Below are 26162 nucleotides of genomic sequence, written 5' to 3'. Positions count from 1 at the left end.
ACCCCTAAATCTCAAAATAACTATCCAAAAAGTCTGAAAGTATTGTATTTTGTTTAATGATGGAGGATACACTGCCCTCTGGTGGTAGGGTTGGGTCTGGCTGGACTGTCGCCTTGTCTGAATCAGACTCAGATATGGATAAAGGATAGCTGCGCTCTGGTTTGGTCCACATTCACTGCTGGCCAAAAGTGTTGGCACCCCTGCAATTATGCTCAATTTCTCCTAGAAAATGATTGCGACTACAAATGCTTTGGTAATAATATCTTCACTTATTTTGCTTGCAATGAAAAACCACAGAAGGGGGGAAAAATCATTATCATTTTACACAAAACTCCAAAAATGGTCCCGACAAAAGTATTGGCACCCTCAGCCTAACATTTGGTAGCACAACCTTAAGACAAAATAACTGCCAACAACCGCTTCTTGTATCCATTTATGAGTTTCTTACAATGCTCTGCTGGAATTTTAGACCATTCTTCTTTGGCCAACAGCTCCAGGTCTCTGAGATTTGAAGGTGGTATAAAAAAGTATCTGAACCTTTGGAATTTCTCACATTTCTGCATAGAATTACCATCAAATGTCATCTGAGCTTTGTCAAAATCACACAGATGTAAAAACAGTAGAGCTGTCCCTACTAGTCGACATAGTCGACGTCATCGATGACGTAAATCCGTCGACGAGCACAACATCCCGTCGACGGTTAATGAAGGGTTAAAATAAATATGCGTGGAAAGTTAATATCGGACGCTCTGTATGCAAGCGGGGAAAGCGCACCAGAGTGTCCAAAACATTGACTTATTTCAAAGAAACAAAGGAGGGTACAATCTTGTGTCCTGTCTCTTCAATGCCAAGCTTGGCTGCATGTCGGCCGTGAATAAACACCTAAAGCACCGTCACCCAGTTTGTAAGTCCATCTAACTAACTAACGACATGTTTTATTGAAGTTACTAAGCCCGTCGCGATATGCAATGAGTCCATTTATCGCACGGGAAATAAAAATGAGGGCGGTAATTTTCACGGCTGCATATTATCGCTGCGCGTGTGCGTGCGTGCTGATGGCATATGAGACTCCGGTTCCTCTCTCTTATCAACACGCTGTAGAATTAAAGTTCAGACATACAAAATAAGAAAACACATCTATATTAAACACTGTAACGTTAGCACTGCTACACTGAGGTGAATGGGGGAAAAAGGCAACCTACTTTAGCCTGCTATAAAACATTGGCAGCCGTCTCGTGAAAGCAAACTTGCAGTTAAAAGGTGGCACTTCAAACATGAAAAATCGCTGGTTAACAGCATCTGCAAATGAAAAAAATGAAAACAAAAAAACAGTGCCCTCTATAATTATTGGCACCCCTGAAAAAGATGTGTTTTTTAGCTTCTAATAATTTTTTTAAATTCAAATAATATGGGACCTTAATGGAAAAAAAGAGAAAAATCCAACCTTCAATACAAGTGCATTCATTCAGTGGGGGAAAAATCCTACATAAAGAAAAACATTATTTAACATCAAATAATGTGTGTCACAATTATTAGCATCTCTGGTGTTAATACTTTGTACAACCCCCTTTTGCCAACAAAACAAGGTCTGGGGACTGAGATGGCCATGGGAGGAGCTTGATTTTGTGTCTGGTGAACTATTTCTGTGTAGATTTGGCCATATGTTTAAGGTCATTGTCTTGCCGAAAGACCCAGTGACGAACCATTTTCAGCTTTCGGGCAGAGGGCAACAGATTTTGATCTGGGTATGAGGTGCTTTTCAGCATGCGCATCTTTCGTGGCACGCCAGACCCACTTAGAGTGTTTGGCTACGTTCATACTGCAGGTCTTAATGCACAAATCCGATTTTTTCGTGTTTTTCCGACTCGAGTGAGGCATTAACTTGACGGTCTGAACGTGACAAGTCGCATAGAACTGGACCATTTCAAATCCGATCTAGGTCACTTTCGTATGTGGTTCAAATCCGATCTGGGCCACATTTTTCCAGACTGTCGCGGCGGTCTGTACTGTCCACTCTCCCAAATCGGATTTCATGCAGCAATTACGTCATCAAATAGCGAGAGAGACGTTACCGTACCGGTGCAGCTGTGCGTTATTAGCGCCTAGCTTGCAGTTAACACGGCTTTTGGGGAAGGGCTGAGCTTGACAACAGTCATAAAAAATAAAAATGGGTTGAGGATAAGCCTAAGAATGATCGGTTTTCTGTCTGCTCCATATAAGCAATATTTCAACATTGCTTACACGGCCGAGAGTCGGGGCAAACTAACCGTGTGTGTGTGTGACATGCACGGACAGTGCGTGCATGCTATCGATCCATATAAACTTTGAATATAAGCCTAAACGGGGATTATTTATGTCTGTTATTTGTGTCCTCCTTTTGAAAAGCAAAATATGATATCCCTGGAATGACGGATGACGTGTGTCATTTGTTTCGATGCTCCTGCGCGTGCGGGTCTTCATGCTCAGCGCGTGTCGGACTCCGAATTAGTGCGCATGCGTAATACTTGAACGGTCTCAATGGACAAAGTCAGTCTGAACGGGCACGCCAAAAAAACGGATTTGACAAAAAATCGGATTGGTGCATTAAGACCTGTAGTATGAACGTAGCCTTTGTTGCCAAAAAACTCAATCTTGGTCTCATCTGACCAAAGCACACGGTCCCAGGCTTCAACATGCTGAAAAGCACCTCATACCCACTATGAAGTATGGGGGTGGGTCAGTGATGCTGTGGGGCTGTTTCGCTTCCAAAGGCCCTGGGAACCTTGTTAGGGTGCATGGCATCATGAATGCTTTGAAATACCAGGACATTTGAAATCCAAATCTGTTGCCCTGTGCCAGAAAGCTGAAGATGGGTCGTCACTGGGCCTTTCAGCAAGACAATGACCCTAAACATATGGCCAAATCTACACAGAAAACAACCAGACACAAAATCAAGCCCCTCCCATGGCCATCTCAGTCCCCAGACCTTGTTTTGTTGGCAAAAGTGGGTTGTACAAAGTATTAACACCAGAGGTGCTAATAATTGTGACATGCATTATTTGATGTCAAATAATTTTTTCTTTATGTGGGATTTTTTCCCCACTGAATGAATGCACTTGTATTGAAGGTTGGATTTTTCTCTTTTTTTTCCATTAAGGTCCCATATTTGAATAAAAAAATTATTAGAAGCTAAAAAACACATCTTAACCAGGGTTGCTAATAATTATGGATGGCACTGTATTCTCCATTTAATTGTTTTGAAAGATTATTGTATCCCATGGAAGGTCCATTGAATTTATTGTATGTATTTTGCCCCAAGTCCATTTTCATTGACTCAACTCAGGTTGCGCTCACTATTGTCCTGCGCATTATTAGCCCAAATAGGTTATTTGAAACCATCTCTCGTTTGATCTTTCACGTCCCCAATGTTGTCACGCGACACGGACGCGGCCCGCCGCTCTTGTAATTACAACGAAAGTCGAAAGAAATGAGCCACGTGGTGCTTTAAGACATTAAGCCCTTAAACTTGACAGACTGTTTTGGAATTTGAGAACTCAATTGACTGGAGGATAGTGTAGTGGTGTCGAACGGTTGACCTAGACTTGTGCGCGCAATGTAGGACAACCCTGACCCCGAAGTCTGGCTCGCTTAAGTCGAGGCTGGAGTTGATGCCGATGAACCAGTTTGCGCTCCGGCAAGCGACACTTCACGCCAACACAAGCAGTCAAATCGATGAGCACAGAGAATGTGAGTGCCGCTATCTCTTATCGTCGTTGCCAACGGCCGGCGGCGCCCCAGGCGTCCAGTCTGGGAGGTTAGCAGCGAAAATGTCTCTCTTTTTTGCTTATTACAGGTGAAGAATTGAAGATCTTCAAGAAGAGCTTCATAGTGGTTTTATTTCACTGGCGAATGCTGGTTTTTGAAAGAGGTAAAGCTCAAAGTGTGTCCACTTGTGACGGTGGAAGGGCTGCTCAGTAGGGAAAGAAACTAGAGTGCCAGAAGTCGAGTCTCTAAGTACAAACAGCTACAAAAAAGAAGCTGGTTTTTAACAAAGCAAGTGTGATGATTCTAAAAGTCTCCGGGTCAACTCAGAACAACGGAATTTAAATTTAAAAATGCCTCTGGATACCTGGCAGTATGGTAGGATTTGGCTTACATTCATGATCTCACGATAGGGCAATTCAACAATTATCGATACACGGGTAAGGAAATCATTCTAAGATATTCTACGATCAACTCTAAAACTAGGTCTTTTCATCCTCGAATGAACGAATGGACGTCTATGGCTGTCAGTGGCATCCAGTGAGTTTATTTTGGTGCATTTCAGGATTTCCTGTTGATTTTTAGTAGAGCTGAAACGAGTACTCGAGCAACTCGAGTAACTCGAGTTTAAAAACTGATCCGAGTAATTTTATCCACCTCGAGTAATCGTTTATTTTGACAGCTCTAAGCATCACCTTTTGCTCGGACTACTTTTAATGCGGGACAACGCGCTGTCACGTGCGGAGAGGAAGAAGGAAAAAAAAAAAAGTTACTGCAGCCGACAGCCGCCACAAACGACGCCGACGTTGCTAAATACTAGCTCGCACGATGCTACGTTGGTACAGGTAGCGTCTGATGCGTTTCATAGAGATCACATGTATGTTGAACTAGATGCGAAATGACAGACTCGGCCGCGTCTGGGCAGCGTTAGTAAACAGCCGCCATCTTAAAGCAGTACAGCGCTAAAAAAGAGTGCTAAGCGCTAATAAATAAGATTAACGTTACTGTCACTACTAGCTCACGTAACGTTAGTCCTGCGGAGGGCTAGGTTTCAATTAATTATGACCACTGTCGATGCGTGGCTAACGTGTCTTACATACAGGCTTTAACATAACATAGCATTGTGGAGTGATGAGGGTGTCAAATAAAAACTTAATCATGCTAACTATCAATTTTAGCTCAGTAGTCATTGCTGGATAAAACACCAAGTAGCACTAGTCCCTAATGTGCTCCAATACAGCCTGTATCATACATTTATTTTGAACAGTGCAAAAACTCAAAATCCTATCAGGACTTACAGTTTAGACTAACTTAAAACTTAACTAGAACTTAAAAATGGCTTGACACAAAGAGAAATTCAATTGAAACACGTGGGAAAAAATCCTAACGTTTAAGTGATGTGTGTTATCAAGCGTAACGGCATTTTTAGGGTAAGATATATATATATACCTGTGTGATTTTGTCAAAGATCAGGTCACATTTGATGGTGATTCTATGCAGAAATGTGAGAAATTCCAAAAGGTTCAGATACTTTTTCATACCACAGTATTGTACATTATAGAATGATTTCCTGTCAGTCAAACAAAATCAACAGGAAGTGACTAAAAATTAGGGCTGCAGCTATCAAATATTTTAGTAATCGAGTAATCGACTGAAAATTCTATCGATTAATCGAGTAATCGGATAAAACATATATTTTTAGGTGAAGAGCAATTATAAATATACATGAGAAAACAAGACATTTCATCTAATCTTGAACCATTTTCAGTCAATCAATGTCTTTATTTTTGATGTATATTGTTGAAAACCGCCAACAATTGCATTTCAGATGTAACTAGAATAAAAAAAAAGACTAATTCACTGCTTTCACTCAAAAAACTTTTAGATCTTATTAAAAAATATATATATATATAGGTTAGAGCTGTCCCGACTAGTCGACATAGTCGACGTCATCGATGACGTAAATCCGTCGACGAGCACAACATCCCGTCGACGGTTAATGAAGGGTTAAAAAAAAATATGCGCGGAAAGTTCAGTATGTCGGATGCTCTGTATGCAAGCGGGGAAAGCGGCACAAAGCCAAAAAAGCGCACCAGAGTGTCCAAAACATTGACTTATTTCAAATAAATAAAGGAGGGTACACTCTTGTGTCCTGTCTCTTCACTGCCAAGCTTGGCTGCACAGTCGGCCGTGAATAAACACCTCAAGCGCCGTCACCGTTTGTAAAAAAAAAAATTTCTTTCATTTTTTGTACACCAGAGGGTGCTGTCGCTTTACTAAATAATAATGTTTCATTGACAATGGGCCTATAAGTGCTATTAGTATTGCCAACTGAAAGGTTTGTTTCATGTTATGGTTTATTTTATGGTATAGAAAATTATATAACGTTAAAAGGTCATAAATATATACAGTATATACAGTGATTGCACTCAAGGAAGAGATTGTCAATGATAAGGTAATAAATTAAGGTAAAGGAAATTCATATAGGCAATTCATTGATATATAAATAAGGTTTAAAAGGAAAAAGGTGAAAAGTTTTCGTTAATTTCTAATTGTGTTGTTTTATTTGTGTGCACCGTAGCTCTTGCAGTGTGATTACATCAAGGATGGAATAAAAGTTGTAAACCATCAGTTTAAGAGACCATCTTTTCAATCGGGATGCTACACTAGTTAATTCTATCAGCATTTGAAGTCATTGTTTATTTGTGATTTATTATTGTTATTTACGTGTTTATTTGTACTTTAGTAAATAATTTAAGTGTTCCAATATGTTTTTTGTGAATTGATAAGCGTCAACAAAAATTTCATTGCTAAATTAGTAAACAAAAACAAAAAATATTTTTTTAAATTATTAGATTAGTCGACTAATCGTAAAAATAGTCGGCTGACTAATCGGGAGAAAATTAGTCGTTTGGGACAGCCCTACAAAGATGTAAAAACAATGTCTGCTTTAACTAAAACCAGCATATTTATAGTTTTTCATATTTCATATTTTAATGAGGACAGTATGCCTCGATGGGGCATGGGAGTTCGCTCAACCAGTCTACATGTGTTTTGTGGATTTGGAGAAGGCGTTCGATCGTGTGCCTTGGGGAGTCCTTTGGAGGGTGCTCCGGGAGTACGGGGTACCGAGCCCCTTGGTAAAGGCTGTTCTGTCCCTGTACGACCGGTCTGGTCCGCATTGTCGGCAGTAAGTCGAATTCGTTCCCAGTGAGGATTGGACTCCGCCAAGGCTGCCCTTTGTCACCGATTCTGTTCATAATTTTTATGGACAGAATTTCTAGGCGCAGCTGAAGCGTTGAGGGTGTCCGGTTTGGTGACCTCAGCATTGCTTCTCTGCTTTTTGCAGATGATGTGGTGCTGTTGGCTCATCAAGCCGTGACCTCCGACTCTCACTGGGGCGGTTCGCGGCCGAGTGTGAAGCGTTTGGGATGAAGATCAGCACCTCCAAATCCGAGACCATGGTCCTCAGCCGGAAAAGGGTGGCATGCCCTCTCCGGGTCGCGGATGAGATCCTGCCCCAAGTGGAGGAGTTCAAGTATCTTGGGGTCTTGTTCACAAGTGATGGTAGGATGGAGCGGGAGATTGACAGGCGGATCGGTGGAGCGTCTGCAGTGGTGCAGACTCTGCACCCGTCCGGTGCAGAATCTTGGTCTCATCTGACCAAAGCACACGGTCCCAGTTAATGCCTGGGACCGTGTGTATTTTTGTGTGGGACCATGATTGAGCTTTTTGGCAACAAACACTCTATGTGGGTCTGGCGTGCCACGAAAGATGCGCATGCTGAAAAGCACCTCATACCCACTGTGAAGTATGGGGGTGGGTCAGTGATGCTGTGGGGCTGTTTCGCTTCCAAAGGCCCTGGGAACCTTGTTAGGGTGCATGGCATCATGAATGCTTTGAAATACCAGGACATTTTAAATCAAAATCTGTTGCCCTCTGCCCGAAAGCTGAAGATGGGTCGTCACTGGGTCTTTCAGCAAGACATATGGCCAAATCTACACAGAAATGGTTCACCAGACACAAAATCAAGCTCCTCCCATGTCCATCTCAGTCCCCAGACCTTGTTTTGTTGGCAAAACAGGGTTGTACAGAGTATTAACAACCAGGGGTGCTAATAATTGTGACACACATTATTTGATGTCAAATAATTATTTCTTTATGTGGGATTTTTCGCCCACTGAATAAATGCACTTGTATTGAAGGTTGGATTTTTCTCTTTTTTTTTCCATTAAGGTCCCATATTATTTAGAAGAAAAAAATATATTATAAGCTAAAAAACACATAATTATTATAAATCCAATAATTATGGAGGGCACTGTAACATAACAAAACAGAGGGGTGTCCTAACAACTAGCACGAACGTAGCACAAACGAATGGCACCACTTCGGAACCATTTTGCAGTAAATGAGGGGCCTAGAGGGACGTCGTTATTTGAAATTAATATCTCAAGCCCTCCAATTTACCGCAAAATGGACCCAAATTTGTTTGTGCTACGTTCGTGCTAGTTGTTAGGACACCCCTCTGTTATTCAGATAGTTGGTACGCTCCATTAGCCGCGGGAGCTAACCTAAGAAAAAGCTACGAGTAACGTCACCACTCGAAATTAATATCTCAATAAAAGCATAATACTGTATGTACAAAACCGTTGCAGCACAAACGATTGACATCATTTTTATATAAATTTGCGTCTGATGGGGGGGGGGGCAACTTTATCGTCGTTGAAATTGTCTTGCGAGCATTTTGCATTAGTGCTTCGAGCCATTTGCCGTCGTGTTGTGGCAATTGGGGTGTCAGTGAAGAAATGCCATTTGGTAATTAACCCTTAGATGCACTTGTTACTGGACCCAACACTCATCTATAAGTGGGTCAAAAATGACCCACATTAGAACCAATGTGTTTTTATGCCATTTTGGTGAAGAATAATCACTTGTATATTAATAAATATGATATTTGGGGTGCTTGAAATATCTTTATGATTCAATTAACATTTTTTGAAGAAAAAAAAAAAAAAACAGAACAGCAATAGGCTTCATCCTTCCTTGTACCGTAATTTCCGGACTATAAGCCGCTACTTTTTTCGTTCATTTTGAATCCTGCGGCTTATTTGTTGATTTATTTGGGGTTAATTGGCAACAGATGCCTCCTAGCATGCATTGCAGCACTACAGATGTACAAAATGCATGTTCTGTGCTAATAATTTATGCATTTACTGTTCCAGTTTCAATTGCCACGTTTACATGGAGCCAAATATTCCAATTACAATCGGAATATTTGTTCAAACCGAATAAATGTGTTCTATATAAACACCTCATTCGGAATGAACAGGCCCAAACCGAATGGAATTTCATTCCGATTCACAGGGGTGGAATATTCCTTTTCCCAAACCGATTAGAAGTAAAATTATATCATGTAAACAGGGAAGCGGAATGGTGTCTGGTTGCGTTCTTTCTGCGCATGCTCTGTACTGACATGGTGACGTCACTTGGTGACGTAAGTAACGTCACTTGCAACATGGCTTCCAAGCACACGCACAGCGCACCCACACAACTTTTTAAATGAACGGCGTGTCATTCTGAAGTTTTGTTTCCACTCGAAAAGTTAAAACAGCAGCTGATCTGACGATCGATCTCCATGTTTTGCAACGTGACGCTTTGTTTTGATTAATCTGCGCATGTCAGACGGCAGTTGTCAAACGTCCTTTCGGAATAAAGGCAGACACTTGTAAATGCTGGATCAGAATAGATGAAGTGACATGTAAACAGCTGATGTGAAATTTCCATTCGGAATGATTTGAATCGGTATGAATAAAAGTCAGCATGTAAACGTGGCTAATGATTGCTTGTTATGGTATTTGGTAACACTTTATTTGACAGCGGCGTCATAAGACTGTCATAACACCGTCTGAGTTATGACATGAGACTATCATGGGCATTACTGAATGCTTATGACAGATGTCATTAAGTGTCATCCAGCAAACTATGTTACCAACTCCATTTATGTCCAGCTTGGATCTTTTAAATCCATTCAAAGTGAGATAATTTGCCGAATAAAACTAAATGATAACTGTTATAAGCATTTGTTAATGCTCATGACAGTGTCATGTCATAATTATGTCTAATTGTCAAATGACAGTCTTATGGTGCCACTGTCAAAATAAGTGTTACCAAATACCGTAACTAGCAATTAATTAAACAACAGGAACAGTAATTGAAAAATAATTAGTACAGAACATTTAAGAACGTATTTTGATTGTTATTTACATCTGTTGCGCTGAAATGAATGCTAGGAGGCATGTTGGACAACAACAGTGTTGACAGCAGGTGGCATAAAAGATTGTCTCCCCAATGGGAGCAGTGATGGCCAAATGAAGCTTCTTGAAGCAATGCAGCTTTGCAAACAAGTGGTTCAAAGCTTCATGGTGGTTCATTTGGTCTTCTGACCGTCGTATGATGCCGCTATCTAAGGAAGTGTTACCGGTTATTATCTTTTGGTGTAAATATCCCATAATACAGTGAGGACAGCTGCGGCTTATAGTCCAGTGCGGCTTATCTGTGAACAAATGCTGTTTTCCTGTCACATTTGGTGGGTGGCAGCTAATAATCAGGTGTGTAGTAGTAGTAGTAGTAAAAAAAAAAAAAAAAACTATTAGATTAGTCGACTAATCGTAAAAATAGTCGGCTAACTAATCGGGAGGAAATTAGTCGTTTGGGACAGCCCTACACGTATCAGCTCTTGCTGTGTAAAATAATCTTCTTAAGGGATGTCACTTTTTACATACCTAGTCTGTGTGGTCCACGGTAAATTTATTCCTGACAGCCAAAGTTGATTAGAATGAAAGATTCCCATTGGATTCCATAGAAAATGCACGTTTTTGACCCACTTATGGAAGCTTAGGGTAGTAATACAAAAAGGACAATTTCTTCAAATGTAGTGTATAAAAAGTTCATCAAAAATTTGAATGGCATTATATCAAAAACAAGATATTTCAAGAAAACCACCTCACCGGGTCATTTTTGACCCACTTATGCATCTAAGGGTTAAAAACAATATTATAGATGGTAGCTTTTCCGTAACATGCAAAGCTAATTAATGAAGTAATGAAAAAAAAAAATGGTGTCACCCAGTCATCCCTTCTGTCAAACTGTTGTAAACATCAATCAATTGGATGATCATCATTCATTGTTACATGGGCAAATCAGTGCGCATCAGCTGATCCGATTCTGGGTCAATCCCCCTCATTTCCGCTGACTCCCGCTACCATTCCAATCGTCTAACCCGTTTGCGCCGTCTGCCAACCCCCCCTCCGGCGGAGGAGGGACAAGAAAAATTCAAATTAGCATCCTTTCCTACATTTCCCTGACAGATGGCCTTGTCAACGTCATAGAGGTGTGAATCTATTCCTTCTCGATTCCAACTAACTTCAACAGTCATCAAATTTACAGATGATACACCAGTCTTATGTTGATGGTTGCTTTGCAAAAGCTGCCATCCTTATGTTCTATTTTTTTTTTCCAATTTTGCACCAACACCGTTCATACACCAAAATGTAGCTAAGATATGCCAAAAACATACCCATTCATTTCTAATTGGCAAAATGTCCCATTCATTTCAATACAGTGGTATTTCTGCATAAAATCACCATCTTTGTCAAAATCAGACAGATGAAAAAAACAGTGTCCACTTTAACTAAAACCATCCAAACATGTGTAGGTTTTCATATTTTAATGAGGATAGTAGAGGTGGGAATCTTTGGGCACCTAACAATTCGATTACGATTACGAGGCTACGATTCGATTATAAATCGATTATTGATGACCCCCTCCCCACCCCCCGCTATTAGCTGCTTTTAATGTTTTGTACATTAGTTACAAAAACTGGAAAAAAAAAAAAAAAAAAAAAAAAAAAAAAAACGCCTCGCAGACTAAAATACTATTTCAGTATCAAGTTAACAGTTAAAAACAATAAATAATATACTCAAATCCCCGTTCTGTATCAGCAGCTTTAAACTACATTCAATTAATTTAATGTTGTGAATCACCCGGTAAAGTTGCTCCCGTTATTCAATAATTTCCCTTTTGTCTACTTTCGACATGTGAAAGTTTTAAAACTATTTTAAAGATAGATTCAAGTCAATATTTTACCAATTTAGGAGTATTTTAGATAAATAGTTAATTTGGTTCCCTTGGAAGGTTCGCTACAACAGCCTTGCAGGGAAGTCTACTGCTTTAAGATGGCGGCCGTTTACTAAAGCCCGCATCTAACTTTCTGTACATGTGCTGCTAACGCCACCGAGTCTATTTTGCATCTAGTCCTATATAAATGATATCTACCGTACCATTATGTGGACGTACTTTGTAGCAGCAGTCAGGTATTTTGTTGTTGTTTTTTTTTTTTTATCTCGCGGCATGAGTTGAGCTAGAGCCGTGAGTTGAGCATTGGCATTAGGGCTGCAGCTATCGATTATTTTAGTAGTCGATTAATCGATAAACCCTTAGTTCGAATAATCGAGTAATCGGATAAGGAACATGAAAAATTAAATTACCTGAGCTGAGCCTCAAACGGTATAAAAAAATAAATAAATGAGGATCTATGTACAACAAAAAAACAATTGGCTAACTTACATCGCAAAAGTCCGCTACGTTAAATGCTATAAAATGCTAACTTTTTTATAATGCTTGTAACAAATGGTTCGGACACATATTCCCACAAAAATAGGCTAAATATACCTATAAACTAAATTACGGATGCATTAAAAAAAAATTAGCTCAAACAAAATTTAGCTTATGCTGGTCTTAACAGGGAGCACCTGAATTGAGGCAGAATAGAAGGCAGTGTATCCACCCAAATCAATAAAACTAAATGCAAACACTTTCAAAATAAACCATTACAACATCACTTTAACTAAACGAATACTCGAAGCAGAAAAATTGAATTCGAATATTTTTTTTCTAATCGAATACTCGAGTTAATCGATTAATCGTTGCAGCTCTAATTGGCATTACCCGAGGGGCCAGTGTTCTGACAAAAAAATTTGTCAGAACACCAGGTAATGACAAGCATGATGTTTAGCTACTCTCGCTCCGTTCCTCATTGCGTCTCGAAGACCGCGTGGCGCGCTGAGTGTTTTACTTCCGCTTTACTTGACATATTTCAATAATCGGAATTTGGATGTTTGTGAATCGTTCTCGAATCTTCCACGGCCAAATCACGAATAATCTAAGAATCGGAAATTTCGCACACCTCTAGAGGATAGTATGCAAACAATGACAGAAGGGGGAAAATAAGTGAACCATCACATTTTATATTTTGTGGCAGCAATAACATCAACCAGACGCTGGCACATCGATCAGGACTAATCTTGGCCCATTCTTTACAAAACTGCTGTAGTTCAGTCGGATTCCTAGGATGTCTGGCATGAATCGCTGTCTTTAGGTCATGCCACAGCATCTCAATGGGGTTCAAATCTGGACTTGGCCACTCCAGAAGGTGTACTTTGTTCTTCTGAAACCATTCTGAAGTTGATTTACTTCAGCGTTTTGGATCATTGTCTTGTTGCAGCATCCATCCTCTTTTTAGCTTCAACTGTCTGACAGACGGCCTCAGGTTTTCCTGCAAAACTTTTCAATTCATTCTTTCATTAATGATAGCAAGTTGTCCAGGCCCTGAGGTAGCAAAACAGCCCCAAATCATGATGCTCCCTCCACCATCCGGTGAGCATGAGGCGTTGATGTTGGTGAGCTGTTCCATTTTTCCTCCATACATGACGTTGTGTGTTCCACCCAAACAATTCAATTTTGGTTTCATCCGTCGACAAAATATTTTGCCAAAGCTTCTGTGGAGTGTCCAAGTGCTTTTTTGCAAACATTAAACGAGAAACAATGTGTTTTTTTGGACAGCAGTGGCTTCCTCCGTGAAGTCCTCCCATGAACACCATTCTTGGCTATAGTTTGACATATAGTTGATGTGTGCAGATATTGGACTGTGCCAGTGATTTCTGAAAGTCTTTAGTAGACACTCTAGGGTTCTTTTTTACCTCTCTGAGTATTCTGCGCTGAACTCTTGGTATCATCTTTGGTGGACGAACACTCCTTGAGAGAGAAGCAACAGTGCCAAACTCTCTCCATTTATAGACAACTTCTCTGACTGTCGATTGATGAACATCCAGACTTTTAGAGATGGTTTTGTATCCTTTCCCAGCTTAGTACAAATCAACAATCCTCGATCGCAGGTCTTCTTTTGACCGAGCCATGATGCGTATCAGACATTGCTTCTCATCAAGACAATTCTTACCAGGTGTGTGTTTTATAGTGGGCAGGGCACCACTTTAAACCACTCATCAGTGATTTGGCACAACCTGATTTAAAGTGTTTGATTAAAAATATGTTTCAATTGCTCTTCAAGTCTCCTTAGGCAGAGGGTTCACTTACTTATTTTCCCCGCTTCTGTCATTGTTTGCATGCTATCGTCATTAAAATATGAAAAAGAATACATGTATGGGTGGTTTTTGTTCAAGCAGACAGTTTTTACATCTGTGTGATTTTGACGAAGATCAGATCAAATTGGATGGTGATTTTAAGCAGAAATGTGAGGAATTCCAAAAGGTTCAGATACTTTTCCATACCTCTGTATATACAAACAAAAACAGCCTTACCGGAGCGTTGGCTCCCGCTCATTTGTCACGGTAAGCGATTTTCATTGCTAAGGGATTTTGGTTGTGCTGTAACGGTAGAGCGGGGATTCTGGGATTGACAAACTCAAATCTAGCGTCATCGTCGCCATTTGTTTTGCTTGTTTTTGATGCTTGTTGCTTGCTCTTGTGGGATGGTAATCAATAAATTTCATTTATTCTGCATTTTCTAATCAATAAACATTGTCTATTGAGCAAAAGTGTGCCTGTTGCTGATTCACCGTGAACCTGGCAATTTCGGAAAATAACAAATTTATGAGTTACTAAATGAGCTATCAGAAGAAAGACCAGTGAGCTCAACAAAAGTACAGCAAATGCAGGTTCAAAGCAAGAAAATGAGATGAGAGGAGGGGGTGGAAAATGTTTTGAAAAATCTCCTGAAGGCCAATGATAATGTTCTCTGAAGAAGCGTTGCCGGTCAAATCGAAGATGAAAGCACATCAACTGACTTGAGACACGGCAGCTTATGAAGGGCAACAAACAAACGACTGGAAACGTACTCGGCCTCATGACTGAAGCAATAGCACTTGAGCAGATGCCATCAATTGGCACAAAGGCAGCCTTTGAAGCGGCTCGCCGGCCGGGCAAACAACAATCTTTCGTGTACAAGTTGTCTTTGGTAGCCCGGTAGGCAAAACGTTTTGTTCTCAGAAGCGCTCATGACTTCAATCAAAGCTTTTTCGTCAACTATAGTTAGGACATAAAGTTCCTATTGTATGGACAAATCAGAGACATAATTATCATGTCATCCAAAGCCGCAGTTTATCATTGTGTAGCGGTTTTAGCAATACCACACACAGCAATCGTCAATCTTCATGAACTAGATTGCTACGGTGGCCGAGAGGTGTCAGGCGAAATGCAAAGTACAAACACTTTGCAAATAGAAAAAGCACGAACCCCAATTGCAAACGCTTTGCAAAAGAAAAAAACACGAATGCAAACTGCCACAACACGATCCCCAATTCCTAAAGCGCGATCGCAAATTGGCAAAAGCACGAACCCCAATTGCCATAGCACGACCGCAAACCGAGATGCGAACTGACAGACTTTCCGGCGTTAGTAAACAGCCACCATCTTAAAGCAGTACTAAAGCAGTGACTTCTCTAGAAGGCTCTGTTGTAGCGAACCTAATTAACTTTTTATCTAAAATACTCCTAAATCGGCAGAATCTTGTCTTGAATCGATCATTAAATGATGAAATAGTATTAAAACTTTGACAAAAGTAGACAGAAGGGAAATTATGGAATAACGGGAGCAATTTTAACAATTGTAATAGTTGATTCACAACATTAAATTAATTGAATGTAGTTTAAAGCTGCTGATACAGAATGGGGACTGGAATATTTTATTTACTGTTATTTTTGTACATTTGTTTACTGTTATATGCTAACTTGATACTGAACTAGTAGTTTGGTTTAGCCTGAGAGGATTTTTGAACAATTTTGGAACTAACGTACAAAACATATTTTTAAAAAAAGGAGGAGGGTGCATCAATGATCGTCTTATAATCGAATTGGAGCCTCTGAATCGTAATCATAATCGAATCGTTAGGTGCCCAAAGATTCTCAGCTCTAAGTTCAATAGTTTAGTTATGTGTAAATAAATTGTTATTTTCCTATCAAAAGCTCTGTTTGTCTTGTTGTTTATGTTATTTTGTAGAAGGAAAACATTATTCAGGTGTTTGGGATGTCACAAAGCAAAAAATAACTGTGTTAAAGTCAAAGTTATGTTTGAATGTATGCTTTTACAAAAAGCTCAATTTCTGTTTTTTCATCAGAAATTGGAAAATTGCTCAAACTAAACTATTTTCTAATGTTGATTTCTAAAGAATGGAAAAAAATTAGGGCTGTCAAAATCGCGTTTTTTTTAATTAATCACGTTAAAATATTTGACGCAATTAACGCACATGCCCCGTTCAAAAATTAAAATGACAGTACAGTGTCACGGCCACTTGTTACTTGTGTTTTTTGTCTCCCTCTGCTGGCGCTTTGGTGCGACTGATTTTATAGGTTTAAGCAACATGAGAATTGTGTAATTATTGACATCAAACAATGGCGAGCTACTAGTTTATTTTTTGATTGAAAATTTTACAAATTTTATTAAAACGAAAACATTAAGAGGGGTTTTGATATAAAATATCTATAACTTGTACTCACAATTATCTTTTAAGAACTACAAGTCTTTCTATCCATGGATCGCTTTAACAGAATGTTAATAATGTTAACGCCATCTTGTTGATTTATTGTTATAATAAACAAATACAGTACTTGTGTACCGTATGTTGAATGTATATATCCGTCTTGTGTCTTATCTTTCCATTCCAACAATAATTTACAGAAAAATATGGCACATTTTATAGATGGTTTGAATTGCGATTAATTACAATTAATTAATTTTTAAGCTGTAATTAACTCGATTAAAAATTTTAATCGTTTGACAGCCCTAAATAAAAAAATATGAACATTTTTTTCTGCTGAAAGAAGAGACTAATCTTTCTTTTGGTGTGGGCCTTGCAAAATCAGTCAAAATCCACTAAAACGGCCGGGAGCGAAGGGGGTTTCACCAGTGAAAATGGCTTGGAGTAATGAGTTAATTGGCCGAGTAATCAAGTATCGAGTATAAAATTAATCGTTAGTTGCAGCCCTAGTCCCCTTGAACCAAAATTATCACCATGTCCAAGTGTATCCTTGTTATCTGTGTTCACAACAAAACAATAGACAACTCCAGCAGTGATTAAGCTACTTAGCATCGAAGGTGATTATGGACCAGCTGGCTCACGCACATACTTCAGCGCAAGGACACATTTGCGGTCCACTTTACTTTAAGTTTAATCACAATGTTACACCTAACCCTGTCTGGCGTTAATCCTAACCAAACTTTATCCTTCTTTTGTAGATTGCAGCACTTTGGACCCCACCAGACTATCACACACACTTCACCTCTTCATATCAGCACAGCAGATTCTGACAGCAGCTCCACTGGAGCATGCATCGCAAAGTAACAAATCTGGCCCTAATTCCGAGACGTATGGGAACATGGCAAAGATGTGCAGCTGTCCCAAATTATTCATACGCACGATGCTCACACACACACTTAACCATGCAGAGACACACTCACTGCATGCTATTTGCATGTTTATAGCGGCTGTTTTCATACCAGAACACTGTTTTGTTTGTTTTTACAATCATTCCTAGCGCCATGCTTCGACACCCACTCTCTGTCGTTCTCTTGACTTTATTTGCAAGTGTGTGCAAACTCAGCACAGAGGACAAAGACCCGCACCGACGTCAGACTCATTCACACAGCATCCTCTGTGTACACTCACCCAGGAAATGCACCGTTAAAGGGGCTTGCGCTACGCCTCGTATATCTCTCAACACACAGACTCGGCTTGTCAGTGTGTGGGTAACCACAACAACACAGAGCAAACTGTTCCGAGGAAAATATGCAAAGTGTGCGACAAGATGAAGGGGAAGAGGGCATGTTGGTCAGTTGCAAGGATCCAAATATTTTACACTTTGGACACCTATACACTCATTCAGTTTTCAGGGGAGAGTCAAAGCGGGGACGTACAGACTTGGGCTGGTTCCCCTTGATTTTAATGGATCATACATCGAGGATGTGGGCCGACTGGAGTCAGGTGGGCGGGTGGGGGATTTGGGGGGGTGACGTTACAGTCGCCCACCCCCAGGGCGGTGGGATGTGCAGCTGAGAAGGACTTCCACGCGGCAGTCCCTCTCAGCAATCTTGTGGGGTTCGGTAAGTTTATCAATAAAGATGTCCAGATCGATCGGGATGCCGATCGATCGTGTCCGATCACGTCATTTTCAAAGTATCGGACATGCCTTTTTTCAATATATCTATATTTTTTAATTAAATTGTTTTCTAATTGTATTTAACGTTACAGACAAAATGTCTTACATTCATCCAGAGTCTTTAGTTTTGGCTTAAAGTAGGGCTATCAAATTTATCGCGTAAACGGCGGTAATTCATTTTTTTTTATTAATCACGTTAAAATATTTAATGCAATTAACGCATGCGCTGCACGACCCACTCACACATTGTCGCATTCAATCTATAATGGCGCCGTTTTACCTATATAGAGCTAACCAGCAGCGTAAAATGAGTAGAGAGAATTTTGGCAGTCTTTGGAGCCTCTTTTTAATTGGCTAAAGCCTTAAAATCCCTCTCTCAACACTTAGAAATATCGTAAGAAGCAATGTGAGGCAGAATGGTAGTGGTTGATCTTTTCCTTAACACCCTATGTTACTTCCCAACGCAGAGAAGATATATCAATTGGTGCCACTACGCACAGTCATGGTTGCACTTCCCATCATGCATTTGGGCAGAACAGTTAAATGGCTACAGTATCATTTACTGAAAGCTCAACAAATACACTAGATGCCAATATTTAGTCACAATATACAAAGTCACATTTATCCTTTAAGAATTACAAGTCTTTCTATCCGTGGATCCCTCTCACAGAAAGAATGTTAATAATGTAAATGCCATCTTGAGGATTTATTGTCATAATAAACAAATACAGTACTTATGTACTGTATGTTGAATGTATATATTCGTCCGAGTTTTATTCATTTTTTTCTTAATGCATTGCCAAAATGTATATGATGAGGTAAAATTATCGGGAATGATTGGAATTGAATCGGGAGCAAAAAAAAAGCAGTCGGATCGGGAAATATCGGGATCGGCAGATACTCAAACTAAAACGATCGGGATCGGATCGGGAGCAAAAAAACATGATCGGAACAACCCTATTTATCAAGGTTAAGAACCACTGATCTATGCGGATTCCTGTTCTCCTCCATTCATATAGAGGACAAACAGTTGAAAGAAATGGAATAAAACCTGTGAATTTGGGGGCAAGCCAGTCAAAAACCTAATCTAGCCGGCTAGTTTGCTTAGCTTTAGTCAACGTACGACAATAGGGCCCTGTGGGTCCTTTGCCGAACCCCTTAGACTTGGTCTAATGAGATGTTACATTTCAAGAGATGGATCAACTCGTCTTTGCGCTTGCCCTCAGATGGTTTGCTGTTGTTGCAGAATGACTTCCTGTCGGGCCGCCCGTGACCTCGCCTTACTTCCTGTTCAACGGCTGCTTCGTGAGCTTCTGATGACTGTTCACATGATTCATCTCCGCGAAAGTTTCAGATCTATTCTCGTTGAACTGAACGTGTCTTCCACTCAATTTGCAAGAAGTTTGAAAGTATTTAATCTCTCTTTTAAAAATGTGTACATTAGGTTAATTAAAGTGGGATGTAAACTGTCCATGTGTCAGACCCATGATTAAGCGATGACCTGACAAAGACATCTCCACTCCCTGTGAGCTTATAGTACAGAATGATGAATGCATAACTAATGCTTTTTATGCATGTCTTTTCTCGATAATGAATCACTTTGGTCATTTACTCTTAATATTAGAGTTAAGTTCATGTGACACAATAAAAAAAATCTTAAATAGCATTATGTGTATTAAAATCGCATTTTGAGACGATTCGACTATATACAACAATTTGTCAAAGCGCAAATGACAAGAAATTAGTTTTTTAATCTGCCGTTTAGCCCCGCCTGTCATTATACAGTCCCTGACAAAAAGTCTTATTGCTTTTCCATTTTGTAGAAACAATTGCTAATAACTGACATTGAATTATTCAATTGGTTTCAGAAATGGCTCATATGAAAGCAAAGACCCTCCCAAATGATGTTGAATGTACAAAAATATATTTGTTTCACTGAACAAAAGATTTATGAAGACATGAAGGTCAAATTTTGGCAAGACAAAAGTTTTGTCGCCTACAGAAAGTAGTGTGAAAACTGAACAAAAAATGTACTTCAAATACAATAATATGTTACATAACATAAGCGAATTAAGTAGTGATGATGTGAGATCCAAATTTAATATTTTGTATGACTTCCATGGGCTTGAAGGACTGCATCCATGCAGTTCGGCAAGGATTCGTACAATTTATTGATGAAGTCATCAGGAACATCCAAAGAAAGCAGTCCTGCATGCCTCCCAGAGTTCAGGGTTTCGTCTTCCATGCTTCCCCTTTCATCCTACCCCAGACATGCTCAATGATGTTCATGTCTGTTGACTGGGCTGGCCAGTCCCGGAGGATCTTGATTGCAGTATGTGATGGCGCACAATCCTGCTGCAGAATTTGTCCCTTTTTATGGTTAGGAATGTAAGAGGCAGCTAAGATTTGTTGATATTTCCTCTCTCGCACACCCCCATAGTAGATGTAACCCCAGACCATGATTTTGCCAACACCAAACTTCACTGTTTACTGAGTGAATCTCGGATCCATGCGTGCTCCAGTAGGTCTCCTGCAATATTTGCGGTGACTGTGGTGTAATTCAATGGAAGATTCATTTGAAAAATCCACCTTTTGCCACAAAACAGTGAAGTTTGGCAAAATATTTGCCAAACTTCAGCTCCATCCTGCTGCAGAATTTGTCCCTTTTTATGGTTAGGGAATAGGGTTGTTCCGATCACGTTTTTTGGCTCCCAATCCGATCCCGATCGTTTTAGTTTGAGTATCTGCCGATCCCGATATTTCCCGATCCGACTGCTTTTTTTTTTTTTGCTCCCGATTCAATTCCAATCATTCCTGATCATTTTTTCCAATCATATACATTTTGGCAATGCGTTAAGAAAAAAATGAATAAAACTCGGACGAATATATACATTCAACATTTGTTTATTATGACAATACATCCTCAAGATGGCATTTACATTATTAACATTCTTTCTGTGAGAGGGATCCACGGATAGAAAGACTTAATTCTTAAAGGATAAATGTGACTTTGTATATTGTGACTAAATATTGCCATCTAGTGTATTTGTTGAGCTTTCAGTAAATGATACTGTAGCCATTTAACTGTTCTGCCCAAATGCATGATGGGAAGTGCAACCATGACTGTGCGTAGTGCTACCAATTGATATATCTTCTCTGCTTTGAGAAATAACATATGGTGTTAAGAAAAAGATCAACTACTATCTTTCTTAAGAAAAAGATCAACTACTATCTTTCTTCCCCACATTGCTTCCCACGATATTTTTAATTGTTGAGAGGGGGATTTTAAGGCTTTAGCCAATTAAATAAAGGCTCCAAAGACTGCCTAAATTTACTCTACTCATTTTACACTGCGTTTTAGCTCTATATATAGGTAAAATGGCGCCTTTATAGATTGAACGCGACAATGCGTGAGTGGGTCGTGCAGCGCATGTGTTAATTGCATTAAATATTTTAACGTGATTAATTTTTAAAAAATTTATTACCACCGTTAACGCAATAAATTTGACAGTCCTACTTTAAGCCAAAACTAAAGACTCTGGATGAGTGTAAGACATTTTGTCTGTAACGTGAAATACAATTAGAAAACGATTTGATTAAAAAATATATATATATTTAAAAAAGGCATGTCCAATATTTTTTTGCCGATTCCGATACTTTGAAAATGACGTGATCGGACCCGATCGATCGGCGTCCCGATCGCATCTTTAGTTAGGAATGTTAGAGGCAGCTAAGATTTGTTGCCATTTCAGACTATTTATGTTGCCTTCTACCCTGCAGATCTCTCGCACACCCCACATACTGGATGTAACCCCAAACCATGATTTTGCCGCCACCAAACTTCACTGTTTTGTGGCAAAAGGTGGATTTTTTAAATGAATCTTCCATTGAATTACACCATAGTCGCCGCAAATATTGCAGGAGACCTACTGGAGCCCGCATGGATCCGAGATTCACTCAGAAAACAGTGTTTGGTGGTGGCAAAATCATGGTCTGGGGTTACATCCAGTATGGGGGTCTGCGAGAGATCTGCAGGGTGGAACGCAACATAAACAGTCTGAAATATCAACAAATCCTAGCTGCCTCTTACATTCCTAACCATAAAAAGGGACAAATTCTGCAGCAGGATGGTGCTCCATTGCATACTTCAATCTCTACCTCAAAGTTCCTCAAGGCAAAGAAGATCAAGATCCTCCACGACCGGCCAGCCCAGTCACCAGACATGAACAGGATGAAAGGGGAAGCATGGAAGACGAAACCCAAGAATGTTGATGAACTCTGGGAGGCATGCAAGACTGCTTTCTTTGATGTTCCTAATGACATCATCAATAGATTGTATGGATCCTTGTCAAAGCCCATGGAAGTCATACAAAATATTAAATTTGGATCTCACAGCACCACTACTTAATTCGCTTATGTTATGTCACATATTTTTGTGTTTGAAGTACATTTTTTGTTCAATTTTTACACTACTTTCTGTAGGCGACAAAACTTTTATCTTGCCAAAATTCTACCTTTATGTCTTCATGAAATGATACATTTGTTTCACTGAAAAAAGATGTATTTTTGTACATTCAACATCACTTGGGAGGGTCTTAGGTTTCATATGAGCCATTTCTGAAACCAATTGAATAATTAAGAGTCAGGTTATTAACAATTGTTTCTACAAAATGGATAAGCGACAAGACTTTTTTCAGGGACTGTAGTTAAAGAGTGACACTCTGGAAGTCCTGCAGCGTACTCATGTGACGTCATCACCCTACTAGTTAATTTATTGGTTTAAAATTTTATGAATTTTATGAAAACATTAAGAGGGGTTTTAATATCAAATTTTTAAAACTGGTATTAACATTTACCTTTTGAGAACTACACGTCTTTCACACTTTAAACATATTTGAATGGGTATTTAGTTAGCTATTAGCTTGCTAACTAAGCTATACATGTGAAACTCCTGGGGTTCGATACTTTTAGCAAGGTCAAGAACCACTGCTTTAAATGAACTGAGCTCATGCGACGGAAATGCAAATCAATGTGGATTCTGTGCTAAATTTTTTTGTACAGTCTCTCACACTTTTCCACCCGCGGTAAATCTCCAGTAAGCTTGTCTTAAGAAAGGCACGAATGTTGAGACCGAGTGCAAGAAATCTCTCACATGGAGAATACATTGCAGCGCTACCCTGTGACCTGCATAAACATATACACACCTCGCTCACTGAGTTTTTCCCACCAATGCTAAAGTGGTTTTAAAAGGCAGCCCCCCGTGGAGATAAAGCCCATGTGGCAAAGTATTAACACTCACAGGAAACAGGCCAGACTGGTAGCCTACACAGGACACACGTCCAACAACAAAACTTTTTTTAAGCCCTCATTTAAAGCCTTTGTGCGTCAGCCGGGCCTCACTTTTGTACCACACGTCATTATTTCGGTGCCATGTGACGAAATACTTCAGTGAGAATCAAAAATACTTTAAGTAATTTGTCATTTTCGCAAACAAAAACTCTAAACCAGTGAAAAACCGCTAGGCTATAGCTAAGCTAGCAAGCTAATACTGTATTTATGTGAATTCCTATTCAAATTTTGGCAAATTCACAACGAATAATGTTGCCTTTTGCTGTTGAGTGTCACGTTTTCCCTCCATTAGATAGTGGGGGGGGGGGACTTCTGGGTAAGTCGCGATACGATTTGCGATACAAGGCTAACGATAACGATGATCTCACAAAATGGCGATACAACAATTAGCGACACACGGGTCCGAAATTGATTCTAGAAGACAACTAATAAACAGAAAAACAAGCTATTTTCATCCTTCTGTTGTGAGTTTATCACTAGTAGACGTCCAATCCGTTTGAAGCATCCATCCCTCCCCCTTCAAACAGATTGGACGTCTATGGCCGTTCGTGGCAGCTAATGTCAGGCAGTGAGTTCATTTTGGGGCGGTGCATATCATTTCCTGTTGATTATCGGTCATTTCCTGTTGCTTTTAGGGCATTTATGGGTCACTTCCTGTTCATGTTTGGGCATTTACAGGTCACTTCCTGTTGATTTTGGGTTACTGAAAATGTTTTGGGGGATTTCAAGTCATTTCATGTTAGTTTAAGGTCACTCCCTATTCCTTTTGGGGAATTTACGGGTCACTTCCCGTTGATTTTGGTTTACTGAAAAAGTTGGGCATTTCACGTTACGTCCTGTAGATTTTGGGGCATTTAAGGGTCACTTCTTGTTGATTTCGGGGCATTGACAGTAGGGCTGGGCGATATGGCCTTAAACATGTATCACGATAAATTGAGCAGATTTATCTCGATAACGATAAATGACGATAAATTCGCCCAAGCGGACTGTTATATAATTTGAAAATCTGAATCAATGCATGAAATACAGATTAACTATTTCTTGTTGATTTATTTACCAGCATTCAATTTGATATACTGTATTTAACAATTGTACATGCAGTCTAAACATTAAATTTATAAAAAAAATGTATTGTAAGCAATAAGAATTCAAGTATGAACATTTATAACAGCGTGTATGACTTGAACAATGTACATTGTCAAAAATCAATATGCCTGTGCAAACATGTAATTGTAACACAAATGACTTGCAGCTTGAACAGTACACTTCAAAAAGACAACTTATTGTTAATGGCTGCTGTGATATAATTATTAAATACAAGTGTTTACTTTATGGTTTAAGGGCCCCCCCCCCCACCCCCCCAGTGCATTTTTTCATAAATGCACGCACAATAAAAATAGCTGGGGCCATTTCTCGGTCATTATAAGTTTCGCCGTTGGATTGTACTTTATGCAGAATTCTTTACCATCACAAAAGCTATCAGAGGAATCACACACACAGACAGATACAAAATAACGCCACATAGTAATTGCTAGATGCAGTCCGTGCCCAATCCACTCATTAAGTTCAGCCGTTTCGACAAGGTTAGAGCCTCTATCCGACTCCATAACGTTCATTTGTAGCGTTAGCCGCTAGCTAGCGTTAGCCTGGCTACCAGTAGAAAGCACTGAAAGCACCATCTCCGGAAATCGTGAGAACAAAGGAGGACAGCGGGTGAAAGCCCGTCTGGATGCCACCAAGAGTCTACTAAATGTCGGTTGAAAGTTTGGTGAACCTCCCTTAAGCCACACTCCATCACGTTTTGCTTGTAGCGTTAGCTGCTAGCGTTAGCTTACCGGGCTTTTGTTTGATTGGCTTCCTGATGATCACGTGACTCCCGACGTAAGCACATTCACTGCTTTCTTAAAGGGGAATGAACATAGACGAACAACACAGAATCAAAGCGGGATGAAAAGACTATTTTCTTGTTTTATTAATTTACCGAATTTACAGACATGGTCAAAATTACGTCGGTCATCGTTAAGAATTTCGGTGACGGTAAATTTTCGGTTTACCGCCCTGCTCTAATTGACAGGTCATTTCCTGTTGATTTTGGTTTACTGAAAAGGTTTAGTGCATTTTACGTCATTTCCTGTTTACTTTGGTAAATGGTAAATGGTGTTATACTTATATAGCGCTTTTCCACCTTTCAAGGCGCTGGGGCATTTACAGGTCACTTCCTGTTGATTTGGGGCATTTACAGGTCATTTCCTGTTGATTTGGGGCCACTTAAAGGTCATTTTCTTTTGATTTGGGTTTACCGAAAAGGTTTTGGGGCATTTCATGTCATTTGCTGTTGATTTTAGGTCACTTTCTGTTGATCTTGGGCCATTAATGGGTCACTTCCTGTTGATTTGAGGGAATTTACTGGTCACTTCCTGTTGCTTTTTAGGGCATTTACATGTAATTTCCTGTTGATGTTAGGACATTTCACATCTTTTTTTGTTGATTTTGGGGTATTTACAGGTCACTTCCTGTTGATTTCGTGGAATTTACGGGTCATTTCCCGTTGATTTTGGTTTATTGA

General features: G+C 39.7%; 1 protein-coding gene across 5 annotated transcripts in view; it reads right to left on the bottom strand.

Moving 5' to 3' along the window:
- kif21b (kinesin family member 21B) overlaps window positions 1-26162 on the bottom strand; it is a 159756-nt gene that overhangs the window by 123827 nt on the left and 9767 nt on the right. The window lies entirely within an intron of this gene.

This window comes from Corythoichthys intestinalis, chromosome 9, assembly GCF_030265065.1.
Source record: "Corythoichthys intestinalis isolate RoL2023-P3 chromosome 9, ASM3026506v1, whole genome shotgun sequence".
In the NCBI taxonomy this organism is placed as follows: Eukaryota; Metazoa; Chordata; class Actinopteri; order Syngnathiformes; family Syngnathidae; genus Corythoichthys; species Corythoichthys intestinalis.
This window is presented reverse-complemented; position numbering and strand designations above follow the sequence as displayed.